The sequence below is a fragment of the Papaver somniferum genome, chromosome 2 (assembly GCF_003573695.1).
Source record: "Papaver somniferum cultivar HN1 chromosome 2, ASM357369v1, whole genome shotgun sequence".
NCBI classification, from domain to species: domain Eukaryota; kingdom Viridiplantae; phylum Streptophyta; class Magnoliopsida; order Ranunculales; family Papaveraceae; genus Papaver; species Papaver somniferum.
This window is the reverse complement of record NC_039359.1, coordinates 126851390-126860513: the sequence shown is the minus strand read 5'-3', so window position 1 is coordinate 126860513 and position 9124 is coordinate 126851390. Positions and strand designations below refer to the sequence as shown.

At 35.3% G+C, this 9124-nt stretch overlaps 1 long non-coding RNA gene across 2 annotated transcripts; it reads right to left on the bottom strand.

The window, feature by feature from the left end:
- Positions 1-5987: 5987 nt before the first annotated feature.
- Positions 5988-8413, bottom strand: LOC113353919. Of its 2 annotated transcripts, XR_003361608.1 has the most exons (8): positions 8201-8413; positions 7968-8099; positions 7544-7782; positions 7133-7187; positions 6759-6915; positions 6466-6651; positions 6315-6378; positions 5988-6229 (listed from the first exon to the last, which is right to left on the bottom strand). It is a non-coding gene; the product is annotated as an uncharacterized LOC113353919 (long non-coding RNA). The 2 variants fall into 2 exon arrangements; XR_003361609.1 differs by lacking the exon at positions 6315-6378 and having other exon boundaries at positions 5991-6229.
- Positions 8414-9124: the final 711 nt, after the last annotated feature.

Sequence of the window (9124 nt, the reverse complement as noted above, 5' to 3'; positions counted from 1 at the left end):
AATTTGGTTCAGTATTTGAGTCCACAATTGTACTCATGGGTATCCGTTTATCAATGGGGAAATTTCTTGATTGGGCCCATATAGTTATTTATATGTAGGCCTATGTTCCAAAGGTGTGTAGAAATTGATAGAAACTGAAATCCATCTTTATCATTTATCAGAGAAAGAAAACAAAATCAGAGAAAAAACAAAATCAGTTATCGGCATCTCTTATTGGTGAAGAGAGATCAGTTCAAAAATTATCATCGTCTCTGATTGAAGAAGATTAAACCCAAAAATCTTACCAAATCATACAAACCTAATCAAATCTTCGCTTATACTCAAATACCAGTTCAATTAAACCCAAAATCGTTCCAGTAAAATAAAAAATCAACTTCAATAAAGCCAAAAATCACTTTAATAACCGTTGATTTTGCCTATACTGAACCAAAAATCAGTTTCAGTTGAAGAAAAATGGTAGAGACAAGAAGACAAACTTTAAGAAACACGAAAAAACAAGAAGATAAAGTTTAAGAAAGTCGAAAAAATAAGAAAATAAAGTTTAAGAAAGTCTAAAAAACAAGAAGACAGTTTTTTGAGTGATTTTCAAGTAGATCTTGTAATAATGAGTATAAATTAGTATGGATCCTGGTAAAAACATGAATGAATCGTGTTGTCACGCGCACATCCGCGTGACAACAAGTATGAACTCGCACCTTTCACCCGTTAGATTAGATATTTAGAGATGCGCATCTTTGAGATCCGGAATTAACGTAGATTAATGATATTCCATATATTCAATTTAGTTTCTGTATCCTTACGTATTTTAAGTATTTTGTATTCAGTCCTTGAAATCATAGGTATTTTAGTTTCGTACCTGCATTTAAACCTCCAGTTGAACACGAAATACTACTAGATGCGTATCGACTCTTGGGAAATTTTACAGAACAAGATATTGTATATATACAAAAGTCTTAACTCTTTATTTGTTTTTTATGAGACAGCTATTGTCGTCTTCCAAGAATGTTTCAATGATTGAAATAAGAGTTTAGAACAATTGGATATAAGCATAGTATGCGTACTTGCATATATGTAGTCCATGTCCGGGAACCATGGTATGCATACCCGTGTACGTACTGGTTGGTTTATGAAAGTCCGGGAACCTTGTACGCGTACTGGCGTGAGGTTCAGTTCCGAGAATTTCTACTGAGTTTGGTGGTATGCGTACCCGTTCGCATACTGGCGAACCCAAACTTAGTACGACCACTAAGGTATGCGTACCCATTTGCATACTTGAGTGGATTATGTTATAAAATCGATTTTTTTATGAACTAATACATTTATATAATAAGGAATGCAATCTTTTGCAAACCGTGGCTATAATGTTCATGACTTGATTCGAGTGAATCAAAATCGATTTTGCTTCAATTGTGTCTTGTATACTTCTACGAGAATATTAAACAGTTGAACAACTCTAGAACTTATTTCATTTGAGTCATTTGAACTAGTTATGTTTAAGATGCAAGTTTTCATATGTCTAACTTCGGTTAACTATTGTTGAGCCAACAAAGGTGTACACGTTTAGGTACAGTTACTAATATCTAAATTAAGTCACTTTTCATTTGCGCGTAACAAGCTAAGTTCGATCTAATGGTTAAAAGATATTATCTTGAGTCTAATCAGGTCTTCATCTAATGGTGAATATTGAATACTTTGGTACCAAGGTAAGATTGATTGCAAACCATGATTTGAAGACTATATAAAGGAAAACTATAGCAACTGGGAAACCTAATCCCCACACCTCCTGTGTGATACTAGTTGCGACTAGAGTCGATTCTCCTTTAACCTTAGGTTTTCCCAAAATCCTACAGGTTAACAACTTGAAGACTTCATTGGGATTGTGAACCCTGACCCAACAATTTTCTCTGTAGTTGCGTGTTCTGATCTTGCTGTTTTCTATCGTGATTGAGTACTATCTTCTCTAAGATTTGCTCGAGATTTAATCTACGATAGGAAAGATAAAAAGTAGTCACAAACATCTTCGTCTCATCGTTTGTGATTCCACAATATCTTGTTTCGCTACCATATGATTAAGATTATTGTGAGCTGATTGATATTTCTAGGTTGTTCTTCGGGAATATAAGTCTGGTATATCAATTGGTTCCTGTTCACCTTGATTTATCAAAAGACGAAACAAAACTCATAGGTTTATATGTGGGAGACAGATTTATCTATTCAATACACTTTCTGTGTGAGACATATTGGTTTATCAAGTCTTCGACTTTGGGTCGTAGTAACTATTATTTGTGGGTGAGATCAGCTAAGGGAATCAAGTGCGTAGAGTTCTGCTGGGATTCAGAGACGTAAGAGCACAACTGTACCTTGATCAGTGTGAGATTGGTTAGGGCTCAACTAAATTCCAGTTCGAAGTTAACTTGGAGTAGGCTAGTGTCTGTAACGGCTTAATACAGTGTAGTGTTCAAATCTGGACTAGATCCCGGGGTTTTTCTGCATTTGCGGTTTCCTCGTTAAAAAAACTTCGGGTGTCTGTGTTATTTCTTTTCCGCATTATATTTGTTTATATAATTGAAATATCACAGGTTGTGTGTAAGTTCAATCAACTGTGAATCCAACCTTTGGTTGTTGATTAAATTGATTGACACTTGAATATTGGTTTTTGATAATGTCCAAGTTATTTCTTATATTCAATCGGGCTCGCAGATTCATATTTGTTTGATTGCTGATTGAATCGAGAAATTGAGATATAACTCTTTGATATACTTTTCTTAAGATCGAGTCTGATTGTCTAGTTGATTATCTTGAAAGTATATTGGAGTTAGTTCATACAGATTGCTAAGCGAAATATTTGATATGGTTGTTAGACCCCCGCTTTTTCAATTGGTATCAGAGCAGGCAAACACGTTTAAGACCTTATAAGTCTGTGTTTGTAGCGATCTGACTCTATGGACTGAAGTGCTATCTCAATAAATGCACCACCAGATCCAGGGATTCCAGAATTCTCTTCCATGACTGATTTAGTAAAATTTATAGAAGAAATTCTTTCTATACCTCCTCCAGGTTTAAAATCCCTAGAAGTGTTTTCAGGGATTGAAAAGAAACTTGAAAGCTTATCGATTGATGTTGAGTCCTATCTCCAGAAAGAACAAGAATCTCTTAATAAGATAAATCAAGTTATGATGAATAATGTTCATGTTGAGGTTGATATTGATCTTCTTATCAGTAAGGGTAATACTTTTGTCTCCTGTGTCTCAGACAAATTGGATATAATACAAGGAGTATCTAAACCTCATCTATTAGTCAGTTCTATCTCTGAATCTGACTTTGTTCATTAGTCAAATCCTGATACACCTTCTCAAGATAATGGTATTTCCCTCTCTTATGAGAAAGTCAGGATGTCTCTTTTTATCAAAAGAGTTTCCTTGTACAGTATTGAACATTATCTGCAGAGACTGTATGTTATAAGTTGGAAAAGAAGAAATCAGGAACACAATTTATCTTGTGCTCTTTTTAAGTTCTTTGAAATACTTTTCAAAACAGTTTTTTTAGTTTCTCTCAATTATGGAAGTTGTAAGAGTTATTGGAAACAAACTCTCTCTTGGTGTCATGGCGTGCAAGACATCTTTTGTACTGGGTCATCTTGACCATACAAAAATTTCTCAAGAAAAATAATTGTTGAGCTGCTGCTCCATTTTCTTTTTGTGTATGTGTGTTTACTTGTTTAAACCAAATGAGCCCTTACTTGCAACGGACGAATCTTGTTCCAGAACGTGTTCGACTGGTTCTTGTACCACCGTCTGAGACATAAAAAGAGGGAGAATCACTTCGTTCTTTTCACCCCATCCTTCTATTCTCTCAAGTTTGTGTACGAAAGAGAAACCCGACAGTTCATGTACCAATTCCTCTTCTCTCACTCGTTTCTTAACCAATTCTTGTTTGGATTGAACCATTGAATTCAGGAGAAGTTTGTGCATATTGGGTCAAGAACTTTTCGTTTTGATCATCGTTTTGGAATTCTTCCATTAACATCAGTTCGTGTACCAAGTAAGTTTCCCAACTCTTTTCTGTATATTAGTTCTCCACTATGAGTTCTAGGAATAGGCCTAGTAGTGGTGAATGTTCGGGTACTCAAAATCGTGAAGATACTTTTTATGACCCAAGCCTGAGAATTAGGTTCGTTAACACTAAGGCTCGTGATTACTATGTGGAATATATAGTACAAAGAAACCTATTATTGAAAGGATCTATAAACCCTCTGAACTTAGAGTAGATGGTCTTCCTAGTTTCTTTGAGAATCATGAATGGGGAATTATTCACCGTCCCGTGGGAACAACCTATATTGAGTTGACAACCCAATATTATGCAAACCTGCATGAGCCTGATACTGTCAACTACACCTTCAAAACCATTGTTGAAGGAAGAATTCTTCTTGTGAATCGAAAAGTCATTGTTGAACTGCTGAACTTGTCTCGTGATGGTGATTTTCTTTTACCACCCCTGAGCATTTGAGACCTTCTCCAGATGTGCTCTCAAACTTCCTTCTTGCAAAGGATGTCTCCTGGTATGAAGGTAAGATTGATTTTCATGATGCTGCATTGTTCCTCAAAGTTGCTGGAAAACTGCTGGTGGCCAACTTGATGCCCATCACAATTGACAGACAATTATGGACCACATCTCTTTCAGAACTGGTTTATTATGTTGTTGAAGGAAGGAAGATTGACTACTATGGCCTTATTATTCGTCAGATGATAAGTGTCAGACAAATTTCAAAGAAGACTCCTGGCTTTCCTTGTCTCATCTCAAGGATTTGTAGTCAATTTTGTATTGTTGCTGTTGGAACCAATCTTGGCAGGCCAAAGGTCATGACCATGAAAAGAATTGGAAAAATGTCCAGAACTCCTGTAGCATCCAACTCTGAACTCATCCGTCTCCAGTAAGAAGTTGAGGTTTTGAAAGAGCAGGTAGATTATGCCGAGACAGCTCATCCTGAACTGAGTGAGAAATTTTATGAAATTGCTAGGATTATTATGAGATGAGTGATTAATCTTTGTACTTGTAATACTTTTTCTTGATTTGTCTGTTGAACTTCTTATGTTGATCTTATTAAACTGTTATGGTTGTATTAACTTTTATGGTATTTTAGCTTTGAATGATTTTATCCTTCAATTAAAATTGCTAAATGTGATAACAGTACACCAAATTTAGCAAATAGCAACAGCAACTCGCAATTGCAAAGTGGGGTCGCATCAGTTTTTATCTGTTACGAAAGTCGATTTTGCATTTTTCGCAACGGCTACGTTGCTGTTGCAAATATTTGGTCGCAACAGTTCACAACTGTTGCAACGTTTGAAAGTGCTGCGAACTGTTGCGGAATTAGGTCGATGCAACTGTTTCAAGAGTTGCGAATTTAACCAGGTTAAAATTATAGCTCCCTGAAACAAAAACAAGTTACCCCATTCATTTAAAAATCAAATTAATCCAACAATCAAGATACCTCTGTTCTAGAACCAAATTTAGCTAAGCAATGTACTTTACAGAAACTGTTGAACAAAAAATAAAACTAGAAATGAAAAGGACTTCTTTTCCATAAGATATTTCTATGTTTTGCAAGTGCAGCAATGCAAGAGAATATGACACTTAGCACAAAAACTGAAGAGGAAAGAGTACACAACTTGGGGAATGAACTTGTTTCGTGCCTGATAATAGTGCTGAGTGCACCTAAAGGAGTGACCACAATAGTTAGGCAAAGTTACACATATCAAAACCTAAACACCATGATGCTCCATGTACCAGTCTCAGCTCATAAACATGTGTTGTATTGCAACTACAACATCATTGTGCTCAACAATGTAGGAAGCTCAAGTGATCCAACAACAAACACATATGCAGTAGAAACTAATATGTGGTTCATAAAGGTACCATATAGTTATGACCAAATAGTGTATTTTGGGATAATCATGTATTTATTTACTGAAATAGTTTTGTTAAAAAATTCATGTAATGTGATACTGCCAATGGATCAAATTACAATGACATTTTAAGGAATGATTAAAATCATAAAGGGCAACATCCACAAATATTAGATTCACACGATAAAACAAATATTAGTGACGTCACAAAAAAAAAAAAAAAAATCTTATTTCGATGGTGTTCAATTACCTTCAACATCATCATGCTCATCATCGTTGTCCTCGTTATCATCCTATTTGTCTTCAACAGTGGGCTCATCAGGCTGAAATGAGTGAACTCAGGAATAAACAACTTGACAGCAAAGTAGAAAGCTTTAAAATTTTCACATTATGTATTAATATCAATACCACTATCTGCCTATTCAGATCGATGCTCTCGAAGAAATCTGAGCAGTACAACAACAGGTACATTCTACAATCCAAAATGAAATCAAAAGGTGTAAAGGACGCCCTTTAAAGCAGAGAGAAGTAACCAAGACTGATGAGAAAAACAACTTACAAGCAACTTAAAGCTTATTGTATTTCCTGGTCCTATTCTCTACTCGCTGTCCATCCAGTAAGAAGGGATTCCCCGGAGCTCAGCAATCTCTTGTAAATGGAAAGTATTAATTAAGTTCCATCCTTCAATTACCAAGATGGGAACAACCTTTCCCTCCCCCATCCTATACATGGAATCTTGGCGCTCCTAATAAAATAAAAAACCAAAGGCATCAGAGTCATTTAGTCTCGGAAGAACCCAGTCTATGTTAGAGAGATAAACAAGTGAAACAAAATTACAACATCAAAACCTACCGGAAATGCAATTACACCCCCATTCCCCTGTAGCCTACTTCATACCTTCCTATATCACAAGACTGAATGCAAAATATGTTGTTTGATTTTCAATTATAAGAAAACTTTTGGTTTTCTACCTGCTTAAAGGTTGTAGACTTCCGTGACTCTCCATCCCCTTAAAATCAAGACCACAAAGTTATTAAATAGAGTAACAGCAAATTCAAAAGCAGGGAAACGATTGAAAACCGCAATATGAGAGAGATGAACATATCAACAAAAGCAATTCAAATGCATACTAAACAGATATGGAACCAGTTATATTCTTCTATCGAACTAATGCACTGTGAACAAAATCCAAAAATAAACATAAATGTATATTATATTATATTTACCAAGCAGTAGTAGTTTCTAATTATGATTCTCGGTACGCCTCTCAATCTCTGCGGCCTGTAAACCCAACCTTGAGAAAATCAGAAACCAATGATATGCGATCAACAAATATATAATGGCCAATAGAACTGGAATGGAACATGTAGAAAATTCTAGAATTACAAGCCATGTCATTATATTCCAGACTAGAGCACATTGAGAGAAGAAGATATCAAGGCTAAGATGAACCTATATGATCTAAGAGTCAGTAAACTATTCTATGCTGAAATCTGATATACTACAATGTGTTAAGATGAGCTTGTCCAATTTTGGAAGTAAGGGACTATCAGATGAACATTGACCATCAACAGAATGAAATGCAAGTTAAGAAGAGTTATTATACAGAAGATCAAATGCATATTAGAAGACCTCACCAACTCTGACCAAGACGTATGAACCGACTTCAACGTCAGGCAGAGCCACTTGTTTGTACGCCAAATTGGAGAGATGAGGTAGTTTGGCAACAACCTTAGCCATTCTACTGATTTTCTTCTTCATGATAGTTTTCCCCACCAAACTTGAAGGGTTCTTTTGTTTGTTAGGATTAGTAGTAGCAAGAACAACACCTTCAATCTTTTCCAGCTTGACTGAAACAGTCTTTGCATTTGCTAACCTACAAGACCCCAAATCACCAGTAACAACAAATCATTAACAAAATCCAAAAAATCTAAACTAACAAAATCAAAAACAAACCCAAATCATCATTAACAAAATCCCTAAAAAAATCTAACCTAACAAAAAAAAAAAATGCAAATCATAACTCAAAAGTAGAAGATCAATTGTATTGATTTATCTTACCAGAGTGTTTGAAGGAGTTAACGTTGTAGAGATTGTTAGGTTCTTTACTGAACTGAACCATCTGATTTCCATTTCCAAACTCTTTGACGAGGAAAGTATTGTTCCTCTTCACGATCTCTCAAATCAAAAACCCTAGAAATTTAGGGATTTTACACGAGATCAGATTCTATCAAACACAGAATTGAAAATCAAACATATGGATGAAATCAAGCAAGAAACATTATTATACTTACAAGGAAATGAGAAATTTAGGTCATTTCTTCTTCTTTGTGCTGCTGGTCTTGAGAGTTTTTGGAGACTAGAGAAGAGACTGAACCCTAAAACAACTTTTATATGCAAACCTCAAAACCCTAAGGCGAAAAATAAATAGTTTAGTTTGATTTGGGATTTGAGATCTCAGAAATCTTCGAATTTCAGACATGATGGAAGAGAATCGAGAGACTGAGAACGAGAGAAGAGAATGGGATAGAATAGAGTTCGATGATAATAATAGGCTAGCCCGAGTCAGTTTCACATCTGAATGGGCTGAAATCGACTCAGCTTAAATGTGTGTGCAGCCACACTCACGAGTCGCACGCGTATAACCTGATTTAGTTGCAAATTGTAACAGAATATGCAGTTGCGAGTTTTGTAACTGTTTCAAACTGTTGCGAATATTGCAACTGAAATTAGCAACAAAAAATTCCAACAGCTGATAAACTGTTACAAATCTGAGTTGCTAAAACCCAAATTTGGTGTAGTGTAAATCCGTTAGAAGTACAGATAAAGATGTCAAAAGTTAAGTCTATCATATGTCAATATTGATAAAAGATAGAATGAACTTTTGACAACAAAAGTTAAGCCTATTATGTCATTATGCAAATATTGATGGAAGATAGGATGAACTTTTGTTTACAAAGATTAAGTCTATTACATGTCTCTATGCAAACATTGATGAAAAATAGAATGAATCTTTGAATATTCCGCGGTATTGGTCTTTCCCTAATCCACATCTTTGTGTAAGTACTGTGTGGCTCCGTAAATTCTCTTATGTGAGCATTTCCGATTAAATCAATCATAGTTTCTCTTGTGGTTAGTTTAATTGAGTATTTTGGATACAAATTCATGTTTCATGTAATTTGTTAATGTCCAAAGAAATCTTCTTTTCTCGTAAAAGT